Source organism: Bison bison, unplaced genomic scaffold (genome assembly GCF_000754665.1).
Source record: "Bison bison bison isolate TAMUID 2011002044 unplaced genomic scaffold, Bison_UMD1.0 scf7180017864228, whole genome shotgun sequence".
Lineage (NCBI taxonomy): Eukaryota > Metazoa > Chordata > Mammalia > Artiodactyla > Bovidae > Bison > Bison bison.
This window is the reverse complement of record NW_011494800.1, coordinates 1,317,651-1,331,800: the sequence shown is the minus strand read 5'-3', so window position 1 is coordinate 1,331,800 and position 14,150 is coordinate 1,317,651.

Here is a 14,150-nt window from a genome sequence, read left to right as displayed (position 1 = left end):
CTTTGCGACTACAACCAAGATCAATTTATGTCTTGCAGGCCACTAAGCAGTCCCAGGATATATTTGGCTTTGGGCCAGTGGTAGTTTGGAAACTTCAAGTTCTAGGTTGGTGCAAAAGTAATTGCAGTTCTGCATTGTTGAAGTTTACTGTTTGATATTGGAATCTGTTCTTAAATAAATGTTGTTATGTTATACATCATTATAATGCACATTTCTTGGTTCATTTTTTTTTTTTTTTGCTAATGACTTATTACTTATTTATGTATCTTATTTTTATTTCAGACTAGGGAAATGATGTTAGACAAAAAGCAAATTCGAGCAGTTTTCTTATTCAAGTTCAAAATGGGTTATAAAGCAGTGGAGAAAACTCGAAACATCAACAACACATTTGGCCCAAGAACAGCTAACTAACATACAGTGCAGTGGTAGTTCAAGAAGTTTTGCAAAGGAGAGGAGAGCCTTGAAGATGAGGAGTGCAGCGGCTAACCATTGGAGGTTGACAATGACCAACTGAGAGCCATCATCGAAGCTGATCCTCTTACAACTACATGAGAGGTTGCCAAAAAACTTAATGTTGTCCATTTTATGGTTGTGTGGCATTTGAAGCAAATTGGAAAATGCTCGATAAGTGGGTGCCTCATGAGCTGACCACAAATCAAAAAAATCATTGTTTGGAACTGCCATCTTCTCTTATTTTATGCAACAACAATGAACCATTTCTTGATCTGATTGTGATGTGCGACAAAACATGGATTTTGTACAAGAACCAGTGATGACCAGCTCAGTGGTTGTACAGAGAAGAGGCTCCAAAGCACTTCCCAAAGTCAAACTTGTACCAAAAAAGGTCATAGTCACTGTTTGGTGGTCTGCTGCTGGTCTGCTCCACTACAGCTTTCTGAATCCTGGTGAAACCATTACATCTGAGAAGTATGTTCAGCAAATCAATGAGATGAGATGCACCCAAAACTGCAATGCCTGCAACTAGCATTAATCAACAGAAAGGGCCCAGTTATTCTCCGAGACAACACCCAACCATATGTCACACCAGCAGTGCTTCAAAAGTTGAACGAATTGGACTACGAAGTTTTGCCTCATCCTCCATATTCACCTGAAACCTCTTGCCAACAAACTACCACTTCTTCAAGCATCTCAACAACTTTTTGCAGGGAAAATACTTCCATAATCAGCAGGAGGCAGAAAATGCTTTCCAAGAGTTTGTCAAATCCTAAAGCATGGATTTTTACACTAAGGGATAAACCAACTTATTTCTCATTGGCAAAAATGTGTTGATTGTAATGGTTCCTATTTTGATTAATAAAGATGTGTTTGAGCCTAGTTATAATGGTTTAAAATTTTTAAATGATTTAAAAAAAAGGTCTGAAACTACAAGTATTTTTTCAACCACCTAATATTAGCTCTCCTTTCAACCACCCCTGACCAGATTGTTTAGAATATAAACATACATTTTCTATTAATCTAGTTACAGAATTGATTTGTTTCTAACAAAGGACTCACGGAAGCTGTGTGAAATCAGAATGTAAACAATCTTCTAGCAACTGTGAAAGAAAATAGAATGTTTTCAACAACAGGTGGTAAAGCAGATTGCTTTAAAGGAAGTATTAATACTCATCAGGAAAGTGATAATCTCAGCTTTGGGCAAAAGGTAACCAGGGATAGTCTGCATCCATGCAAAGTTTTCTATACTCCCAGTCCTGCTAGAAGTCCAAACAAAACCTTTAGACTTTACAGTAGAACTTACAAAAAATTTGGAGCTATGTGGCTTGTTTTAATTGGAGCTATCTCTCTCTTTTCTTTTTTTGCATTTGCATTGAGAAAAACAAAGCTGTAATTATATCAGATGTTGGTCTGTGCTAGCATAGATTTGAAATAAGTGTTGATAGATGAAATGTTTTAAAACTTACTTTTTTTAAAGGCCACATTTCAAAGCTTTTCACAAGTGTTGCAAATGACCTTATAGACTCTCCTGTATTTGAGACATTTTTATCTTCACTTATATTACATGCAGTAAGACTCTCACAGAGGAAACAAAATATTACTGTAAATGTTCAAGGCCAAAGAGCAAGTATGGGCCACTTAATTTCAATATATACAGTTACTAACTCTGCATTCTTGCCACTTTATACATTTTAAACAAACCCATACTAATCTAGAAGTATTCGGTTTCTAGTACATGGAAATGGGAAGAAGGAAATTTCCTTGACAAAGATCCGTATCTTAATTGTTTCACATTAACATACTGTCAACACATTTGAGCTTTCAGTTAATTGTGGTTAACTCAAGAAATGAGATCTTTTGAGTATCAAATTTACTATTTCAAATCCTTAGTATAACACCTGCTTTGTCTTCCAGTAGATTCTTCAGTTGGAATTGTTAGACGATGATGACGATGACAGAAATGGTCCTCCCTGGATGGAATACCATGGATGCTGTTTGTAGGTATTACCTGATACCTGACTGCATCTAGTTTCTTATTAACATGACCTTCACTTTTTTATTAACTACAAACATTCTAAGATCATGAAAACCAGGTATTTTGTATATTCCAGGTTTCTTTTTTCAAAAAGATTCTAAATCCTTCCTTCTCTCTATCTCATTTTCATGTCTGACATGTCATCAAACTCTGACCTACTGGAAAATATTATATGTTGAAAAAAAACACAGGCTTTGAGGTTAGACACTTGAAATTTCAATTCACTTTTAATCTATCTGTGTTGTGGTCTGAATGTGTGTGTCTCCCCCAACTGCATATATTGAAATCCTCACCACCAAGGTGATGGTGTTAGGAGATGGAGTCTTTGGGAGTCGATTAGGTCCATGAGAGTGGTATGTCTGTGTTGCTCAGTCGTGACCAACTGTTTGTGAACCCATGGACTGTAGCCCTCGGGGCTCTTTCGTTCATGGGATTTTCCAGGCAAGAATACTAGAGTGAGTTGCCATTTCCTTCTCCAGGAGATCTTCCCAACCCAGGGATCAACCCTGGGTCTACCACCTTGCAGGCAAACTCTTTACCACCTGAGCCACCAGGGAAGCCACGAGAGTGGAGCCCTCATGAATGGTATCCCATCAGTAAGTTTATCCCATCAGAGAGACCACAGAGAGATCTCTGCATGCTTCTACATTGTGAATTTACAGCAGAATAGACATCAAAGGAACTGGGCTCTCACCAAGCCTCCAGAACCATGAGAAAAAGATGTTTGTTGTTCATCAGCTAGTTAGTTTATGTCATTGTGTTATACAATCTGAACGAACTAGTACTGTCTGTTTGGCAAGTTTTCGGCATTTTCAGATATTTTGACTACATGTGAAAGAATAGTTAGCTGCTGCTGCTGCTAAGTCACTTCAGTCCGACTCTGTGCGACCCCATAGACGGCAGCCCACCAGGCTCCCCTGTCCCTGGGATTCTCCAGGCAAGAACACTGGAGTAGGTTGCCATTGCCTTCTCCAATAGTTAGCTAGTTAGGGCAATTAGAAGAAATACTTTCTGTGATTGCTGCCCTGGGTCTCAGGCAGGTCAGAAATCTCTGATTACAAATATTCTCAGGTTCTAAATATCATGTCTATCTGTTAACAATGTCACATAATTAATACTTCTCTGAGAAAATTTTCCTTATTAGTTGAATTAGTTAGAATACACTGTACAGAGTCTTTTCCTTTCCTATATAAATTAAAACATATTTTCACCAAGATTTATTTGTTCATCCATTTATGTATGCAACAGATATTTATCAAGTCCCTTAAAGGTCTCAGGTGTTCCAAGTGACTGGCTGGGAACACAGGAGCAAATAAACTAGATGAGGTGGCTGCTCTTGTGGAGTTTACATTCTAGTGGAATTAGAAAACAGATAAGAACATTTCACAGAATGATGATAAGTGCTCTAAAGAAAATAAAACGTTAATTGGATAGAGAGTGATTAGGGGAAGTTTAACTTAACTGAATTTACACAGGCAAATGCAGGACAGCCTAATCTTATTGCAGAGTCCTCTGGCTACAAAGAGAGAGAAGCAGTGATTCCACATAGTTTCTGAATGTATTTTTTATCAACTTAAAGAAGACTCTAAGGTATTTTAAAGTTATATGGGCTTCTCTGGTGGTTCAGCGGTAAAGAATCTGCCTGCCAGTGCAGGAGGCATGGGTTTGATCCCTGATCAGGGAAGATCCCACGTGTCATGGAGCAACGAAGCTATGTGCCTTAACTATTGATGAGCCTGTGCTCTAGAGCCCATGTGCCCCAACTACTGAAGCCTGCATGCTCTAGAGTCCATGCCCCACAACAGAAGTCACCACAATGAGAAGCCGGAGCAGGGCAACTGGAAAGGAGTACCCCTTGCTGCAACAAGAGAAAGGCCCAAGCGGCAACGAAAACCCAGCAGAACCAATAAATAAATAATAATTTAAATGTGTTAATAAATAAATTTATATTTAGACATGCAAATAATTCAAAATATGTTTCCTTGATTGTTTGTATGCTAAATTTGACTGTGAAATACTCTACTCTTGGTCTATACTCTCTAACTAGAAGGATCACTTGAACTTTCTCTTCCTTAAATTTTAATTCATCTGATTAGTTCACAATTTTTAGAGGTGTCCTTTAGGTGTTTTGGGGAAACCACCTTAAAAGTGACTTGTGTTAACAACAGTGATGGCAAAGACAATAAATCATCAGCCAAGTGTCAGTTTATCTCTTCTGTATTATCATTTTTAAAAAGTCTTATACTTTCAATTGCTGAAAAACCACCTTCTTGAAGAGAAACAAAATCATAACTTTTTGTCAACTGTGAGATCATTTGGAAATGATTCTTTCCTGCTTCTGCTCTATAAAACTTTCAGGAACTAGCAGATGTGCCTCTGTTGTGGCTACAAAAAAACTATTCTGTGTTCCTCTGAAGAACAGGAAAAGGATATAGAGTAGCAAACAAGCGTGATGAATGGACGTGTAACTTTTTTTTCCCAAGGACAATAAAATATTCACACACCGGATGACAAGTTCACTTTTTCTTTTCCTCTTTCCAATCAAACAGTTCTATCATTTGGGAATCATATTCTTGAGCGATCTCAGAGGCACATATTATTTTATAAATAATACTTTTAAAAGCCCTTACAACTCACTTGCTGTACTGGATGAGTTAAAATCAGTTTTGACTCCCTTCCAAGCCTTGGGAAGAAGTTATATTAGTTCTCCCTCACTCTGATAGAAAGTATGTGATGTTTAAATGGAACAAAACAGAGAGATTCAAGGAATCTAAGTCTGTGATGACATCATTGGACCACTGAATCAGCCCAATTTGGATCCTGCCCTACTTCTGGATTCTGTTATATAAGAAAATAAATGTTGAATCTTTATTCTAGAACAAATATTGGAAAGAGAGAACTAAGGCCAAAATTTAAGAAGGCTGAAGAAACTTTGAGGCGAGGAGCATCTCACTTAAGTGAGTTTAAGGCATTGAATCTTTAAAAATTACATTCAGGTGAAGATTAAAGATACTTTTGGCTACAATAACAGAAATCATTGCTGGAAATAGCTTCACTTATACCGTTTATTTTCTCATATAACAAAGAGTTCAGAGATGGGGCAGGATCCAACTTTAGCTGATTCAGTAGCCCGGTGATGTCTCTGAATCTCTGAGTTTTGCTGTCTTCAGGAGTGGCTTTATCCCTTTGTTTTTCTCTTTCTTGGGAGATGGCTATCTGTGGTTATTGAGCTACAAACATTCTTCTATGTGTCCAGAAGAGAAACCCTATCTGCTAACCAATCAGATTTTGGGTAAGGTATTCTCCCCAAAACCAATTGCAGTTGCCTGGGAAACACCATGCATAGATTGCTCTAAACTTTAGACTAATCGTGATAAGGAGGCGGGGATGGAATCATGTTTCTTTAAAGCACATATGGCATGGGAAAGAAGTTATTTAAGGAGTAAATGGGAATAGGTAGGGCAACCATTATTATTCTCTGTCTCAAGATACTAAGATAGCTTAGGAGGGAAATTACAAGACAACAACTTTCGAAACAATCCAAAAAACAAGAAATATTCAAAACTAGAATGAAATTTGACCACAAAAACAGACCAATGACCTTGACATCAATCCTAGTTCAGAATCAAAAACTGGTCCTGAGAAGTTGCAGACAGCTGCCCAGACTACACACCTCTCACTCCATCAGCTATGTAAATCCCACGAGTTCCCCACCTCTGCCCGAGACTTCTCATTTCAGTCACCCCAAGCCCTTTGCAAGCTCTTCTGTCTCGCTATTATACCCAGTCTCCTACATCCTTTTTTCTTTTGATCCTTTAATTATAAAACAATCCTCCCAAATCCCTAGTCTCTTCCCCAAATGCTTTTTTTTCCCTCCTTTGCAATCTGAGACCTTTCTTCACTCTGTGTATATGTGAATGTGTGTGAGTGTGTGAGTGTGTGTGTGAGTGTGTGTGTATCTATGTGTCTGTGCACATGGGTGTGAAGGTTTTAAAAGGGATATGAGTACCACCCCTTCTGCATACCCTACCTTCCACCCCTCCCTACTCTGAGTGGCCCCTTAATTTGACCATGCCTACAGCTTTACTAGGCTTCCCTTGTAGCTCGGGCGGTAAGGAATCTGCCTGCAATGCAGGAGACCTGGGTTCAATCCCTGGGTTGGGAAGATCCCCTGGAGAAGGAAGTGGCAACCCACTCCAGTATCATTGCCTGGAAAATCTTGTGGACAGAGGAGCCTGGTGAGCTACAGTCCATGGGGTCGCAAACAGTCGGGCACGACTGAGTGACTAACACTTACTTACTTACTTACTTACTTACTTACAGCTTTACCAACTAGTCAACCTAAACTTTGTCTCACTATCAAGTCGAAGGAAGTGAACAGTAAGGGAAAAATAGGGTGTCTATGGAGATGTAGACCTAGGGAAGGCTTCACAGAGGAGATGACACTTAAACTGAGCATGTATAAGCTAAGAGAGAAAACCGCTCATGTTGAAAAAATCTATTTAATATGGTTACATCACTAGGAAAGGGATGAGAGGTGAAGCAGGACAAAAGACAGGGGTCATCTCTGGTGGTTTAAATCCAGGCCTCTCTATTAATTCAGATTCAGTTTTTCTGGGATGGAGCCTGGGCTTAGCTGTGTTTAAAAGATCCACAGGTGATTCCAACATACAACTGGCTTGGGAACCATTTCTCTAAAGAGTTATTGAAGTGTTTAAGTGGGTTAATAACAGAGATCTGGGCGGGACAGCCTGAAGAGAAGCTGTTTAAAATGGGAAGGGAACCTTGAAAGCGCTCTGGGAGTTGGAAGGCAGTAGTGTCAGTCGTGTCCAACTCTTTGCGACCCCATGAACCACAGCATGCCAGGCCTCCCTGTCCATCACCAACTCCCTGAGTCCACCCAAACCCATGTCCATCGAGTCGTTGATGCCATGCAACCATCTCATCTTCTGTCGTCCCCTTCTCTTCCTGCCTTCAATCTTTCCCACCATCAGGGTCTTTTCAAATGAGTCAGCTCTTCACATCAAGTGGCCAAAGTACTGGAGTTTCAGATTCAACATCCTTCCAATGAACACCCACTGATTTTCTTTAGGATGAACTACTTGGATCTCCTTGCAGTCCAAGGGATTCTCAAGCGTCTTCTCCAACACCACAGTTCAAAAGCATAAATTCTTTGGTGCTCAGCTTTCTTTACAGGCCAACTCTCACATCCATACATGACCACTGGAAAAACCATAGCCTTGACTAGGTGGACTTTTGCTGGCAAAGTAATGTCTCTGCTTTTCAATATGCTGTCTAGGTTGGTCATAACTTTCCTTCCAAGGAGTAAGCGTCTTTTAATTTCATGGCTGCAATCACCATGTGCAGTGATTTTGGAGCCCAGAAAAATAAAGTCAGCCACTGTTTCCACTGTTCTCCTATCTACTTCCCATGAAGTGATGGGACCAAATGCCATGATCTTAGTTTTCTGAATGTTGAGCTTTAAGCCAACTTTTTCGCTTTCATCAAGAGGCTCTTTAGTTCTTCTTCACTTTCTGCCATAAGGATGGTGTCATCTGCATATCTGAGGTTATTGATATTTCTCCTGGCAATCTTGTTTCCAGCTTTTGCTTCCTCTAGCCCAGTGTTTCTCATGAGGTACTCTGCACATAAGTTAAATAAGCAGGGTGACAATATACAGCCTGGACATATTCCTTTTCCTATTTGGAACCAGTCTGTTGTTCCATGTCCAGTTCTAACTGTTGCTTCCTGACCTGCATAGAGGTTTCTCAAGAGGCAGGTCAGGTGGTCTGGTATTCCCATCTCTTTCAGAATTTTCCACAGTTTATTGTGGTCCACACAGTCAAAGGCTTTGGCATAGTCAATAAAGCAGAAATAGATGTTTTTCTGGAACACTGAAGGGTCTAGAAGCCAAGAACAAGGGGATGGCCATCAATGTCAACATTCTAGAGGGCAGTACTGGGCCTGAAAAGGGACTATTGGATTTTTCTTATTAGTGGTATTTACAAGAGTAACTTCAAATTACTCAGGTCAGAGTCACCAGGTTCAAGCGGTGATAGACTACAGAGGAGGAAGGATATTTGGTTGTGAAGAGATGATCACTGTAGTAGAAATAGGGGTGTTTATAATTTAGTGTGGAAGTGACTGAAATATATATAACACAGGAATGAACCTGTGTTACTAACAGCATAGATGAAAGTGATTATTACATATTACAGTTATCCCAGTATGAGTGGATCCTATGATATGATCATCAATATCACGCATATGGTAAGAGTAATTACCACTTTCCCACTGTGCTAAGAGTGTACCACCCATGAACAAGTAGGTTGTGACCCTTTTCTGTTCAGCACTGGTTGGATCATACCCAGAGAGCTGTATTCCACTGTGGGTGTCATCACTTAACATCTTTTGGGGCGTTTATCAACAAACTGGGGGCCATGTAGAGGAAACTGGCCAATATATGGTTGCTGTTGTTTAGTCACTAAGGTGTACCTGACTCTTTTGCAACCCATGGACTGTAGCTCTCCAGGCTCCTCTGTCCACGGGATTTCCCAGGCAAGAATAACTGGAATGGGTTGCCATTTCCTTCTCCAGGAGATCTTCCCAACCCAGGGATCAAACCCACATCTACTGCATTGCCAAGCGGGTTCTTTACCACTGAGCCAATACATTAAAGGGAATCAGAACCATGTCCTGTGATGGATAGCTTTAAAAAAGTCGGAACATTTTGCCTGGAAAGAAAGAGATTTGAGAGGACATAGTATTTTATATATTTGAAGTCCGTGATGTGGAAAATGAAGAAAGCATTCCAGAAATACTTGGGAGACCACTCTTAGGCCGTCACCAAAGAAAAATTATTTTGGGAGTCTGGAAAAATAGGGAGAGCTTTTTCCCAAGTCAGAATAGGAATGACTTAATGGAAAAGAAAGGCAATGACCTTCTTGAGAGAAGTCAAATCAGACAGTTTATATCATAACAGAAAGTATGTACAGAACTAGAGAATTAGTGTCCAATACCAAGGGAGTAGAAAGCAGATCAAGGAAAACACCCCCTCTAAGCTTGGAAGGCAATGTGGTTGCTTTAAGCAGTATAAAGTATAAAGGAACATACATATTAGAGAGGAAATAAGAATATTGATATTAGGTAAAAGGGCTTCCCTGGTGGCTCAGGGGTAAGGAATTCACCTGCAACCCAGGAGCCGTGGCTTTGATCCCTGGGTCAGGAAGATCCCCTGGAGGAGGGCACAGCAACCCACTCCAGTATTCTTGCCTGGAGAACCCCATGGACAGAGGATCCTGCTGGGCTACAGTCCATGGGGTCACAGAGTTGGACATGACTGAAGTGACTTAGCACGTGCACGCATTAGGTAAAAATGAAGGATATAGATTTTATAAGCTTATACCTCTGTATCTAAAGATATCAGTACATGTAATACATGTCATCCTTACAAAATATTCAGACCATATATAAGCATAACAAATAAAAAGAAAATAGTGTTTTCATGTTCGAGGGGCTCCAATAAATGATACTTGTTACTCATCCAAATTCAGAACCAGTGAGAAATAAGGAATCAGGTAGATAGCACATCAGCTTTGTTACTGTGGGATCCACTGGAGAAGCTATGGTCTAGGTGGGAGACAGCTGCGGGCTTGCTAATACCAAACCCCAGCACTTACCGGTGTCAGTCAGTGAGTCCTGGGGAACCCTTCACAACCACAGCCTCCTCTCCTCAGAGGGTCTACCCCCCACAACTTACAGCCTGAAATTAAGGATGATTTCTGCCGAAGTCTGCTTCCAGAGGGGAAGAGACAGTGTGACTGAGTCACACTTGTTCATTTCTTCAAATCTACCAATCGACCCCTTGAGTGGTAGTTCTCTAATACCTATTCCTTTCCTGGAAATAAGAGTCGGAGAGAATAAACATATCCCACCATACGGTCCACACACCTCCAAGGAGTGGAACAAGGAATAAGCATCAAGAGATCAGAAGTGTAAGGGAAACTCTCTCCACAAAGAAACACAAGAAGTGGGAATAAGTTGTACTCTTGCTTGGAAAATCCCATGGACGGAGGAGCCTGGCGGGCTGCAGTCCATGGGGTCGCGAAGAGTTGGACACGACTGAGCGACTTCACTTTCACTTTTCACTTTCATGCATTGGAGAAGGAAATGGCAACCCACTCCAGTGTTCTTGCCTGGAGAATCCCAGGGACGGGGGAGCCTGGTGGGCTGCCATCTATGGGGTCACACAGAGTTGGACACGACTGAAGTGACTTAGCATAGCATAGCACCACCCTCCCTGCAGGAAAGCACTGTTAATGGTTTGGAGTTGTTTGGAGTTATTCTTCTAGATTGTTTTGGGGGGCAGGTGGGGATCAAGTTTACAGCTTTTTGTACAAAAGTCAGAGCAATATTAAGTAAACTAATTTACAATCTTTTTTTTGTGCTTAATGATAATTTATAAACATTTTTCTTCCAAATAAGTATATATAAATAAATCCAACTTCCCCTTTTTAATCATAATCAGAATTTCAATGAATTATGAGTTTTTCTACTGACTGATATTAAAGTCTTCCTAATTTTTACATTCCTATTAAAATTAATGCCATGAACATCATTGTCAATACAAGGAGACAGATTAATAGTGCTGTTTCATGTATAATGAATTTAAGCATAGACCAGATGATGACTTGTCAGGTACGATTAGAGACTGTGGAAAACTGCAAATGAGCAATTAGAATGGATGACGGTTGTGAGTTGCTGGCCAGTGTTCATTCACAGACCTTTCCCCCATCTTATCTGTGTTGTGTCTACTTACTAACTCAGCAAGAGATTTCCTGACCAAAATTTCCAAGAAATTCAAGAAAGAAATTACGTCAGCACGTGACCTTTGAATCCAAAATCTCAGCTGTTTTACCATTTTCTAATGAATTTCCTCAGCGCCTCTGTAAATCAGGTCATCACGGTAAGGAAGGGGCCAGCCAAGTTTTTGAAGGCAATAGGCAACATTACCTTTTGTTTTCAAGTGGGGGAAAGTGTGGCTGTTTATAATCACTTCCGAGTGAATATTTCCTCTTTTTTCTTAGTGAACCTAAATGTGGAGTCTTCGATAGTATTAGCTTGTCAGCATTTTGGGAAATTTTGTTATAGGTAGGCAGTAAAAAAGATAAAAGCCTGCTGACCCTGAAGCTATATGACTCAAGTTTGCTGTTTTTGAAAAGAAACTCTATAATAGATTTTTTTTTAATAATATTTTTTATTTATTTATTTTTGGCTGTGCGGAGTCTTCATTGCTGCTCGGGCTTTTCTCTAGTTGCAGCGAGCAGGTCTCTCATTGCAGTGGCTCCTCTTGTAGCAGTGCACAGGTTCTAGGGCGCATGGGCTGCAGTTGTGTCTCCTGGGCTCTAGAGCACAGGCTCAGTTGTTGTGACACACAGGCTTAGTTGCTCCACAGCATGTGGGATCTTCCCAAATCATAGATCAAACCCATGTCTCCTGCACTGGTAGGCAAATTCTTTACCACTGAGCCACCAGGAGCCCCTGATAATAGATTTTTTGGAACTTTTTATCTGGAAATAATTTTATTACAGAAAATCTCCATAAAGAGTATGAAGAACACCCATATACTCTTTACCCAGATTCTCTTTCTCTCTTTCCCTCTCTTTTCTTCAATTTATCCTTAAAAGTTTAGAAACCTACATGTATCATTTGTATATGTATGTATATGCATATATGCATACCATTTTTATATGTATGCATTTGCATACATATACAAATGATATACATATTTTTCTGAACTTTTAAGAATAAGCTGTATGTGCCTAAAAATAAATATTCTCTTACATAGCCACAGAACAGACTACAGTTTTTAACATTGTCTTTCTCCTTTCTTAATTTAATAACAAATTTAAATCATACTTTTATACATCTAGATCTCACTTTCTAATCAAAATCCAGAATAATATTTTGAGGACTTATCAGATAGTTCTAATTTGTTTTTCTACAAGCATTCCACATTTTACACATGCTATGCTCCAAACTCGGTAGATCTCTGTCTTTTCTTGAATTCCTTTTGGAAAAACAAAGCATGAGATAAGGACTTAGGTGCAGGCTGTTTTTGGAGGAGATGATCCCAGGGAGCCAGAGTGAAGCACAGGAGGGGATGAGCTGAGGAAGGAGGGAAACGTATTAATAGGATACATCATGTAATCCACAAAGCCACAGAAATGTCCACCTGAACAATGATGTGCTGGAGTAGTTATCTAGATTCTTATCCCCACTGGGTGAGAGTCCCCCGGGGGAGATTTTAATTCCTTACTTCAAGGCTGAATTTCAACTTATGAAATACCTTTTAAAATTTGATGTTAGTGATACCGAGTTGACACAAGAATCAGTGAATTTATTTAACAGATAGATGCTTTGGCTATAAAGTTCATGTCAGTTTTTCTAAGAAAAAACAAGTTTTGCCAGTGAGAACACAAATATTAGAAGAAAATGATTTTTTGGCACTACTTCAGTGGCAAAAAAAGTTTTAAGTATGCTTGAAATAATTTGGATATGTGAATATCATCTTCCAACTGTAAAAGTTATGAAATCTAAACTCACAAAACATTTCTGATAAAAGCTTAAGATTCATATTGAAATATTCTGTATATAAATAAAATACATGTTGGATTTTGAAAATCTATGTCAATATACAATTTTTAAAAATATTTTGCTTTTACTATTGACTTATATATTGAAATAATACTTTTGATACCTTGCGTTAAATACAAGATATTGTTAACATTTATTTCACCTGTTTCTTTTTACCTTAACTACTAGAAAATTTAAAATTATGTGTGTGACTACATTATATTTCATTGGGAGAGTGCTGCCCTAGATAATTAATTGTAAAACTTAGATAACAATAAAGTTATTTAGAAAAGTAGCAGGATTCAAAGTTAATACGCAACACTTAAATTTCTTAAACCTCAAATTTCTTAATGCCTATTTACAGAGGCACCCCCAAAATATAAAATGTTTATAATAGACTTTACAAAGCACATTGCGTATGCATACAAAGAAAGCCATAAAACATTCCTGAAAGACACAAAAGAAGATTAAAACAAATGAGGAAAGTCTCTTAGCCTCGTCTCAAAATATCATTTTGTACCTAATCTGGAATTTTAATGTTATCCCAGTAAAAACACCAGCACTTTTTTTCTGGAGCTAGACAAGTTGATTTGAATTAAAGTTCATATGGAAAAATAAACATTCTGGAATATTTAGGAAAACATGGCAAAAGAAAGAGCTACAATGAGGGACTCGCACGCCTGTTATTGAAATATACAGCGAGGCCTCTGTAATTAAAACCATGTGATCCTGGCACATGCATAATCAAACAGACCAGTGAAATAGAGTGAAAAGTTCAGAAACAGACCCAGCTACATGTGGAAATCTCATATGTGATAACTGTGAGAGTCAGCGACTCTTTGCAGTAAAAGGTCTGACAGCAAATATTTTCTGCCTCGTGGATCAGGTTACTTGTCATTGTAGCACAAAAGCAGCCATAAATACATATACTAATATATATTTCATACATACGTGTGTGTGTTGCTCAGTTGTGTCTGACTTTCTGTGACCCCGTGGACTGTAGCCTGCTAGGCTCCTTTGTCCA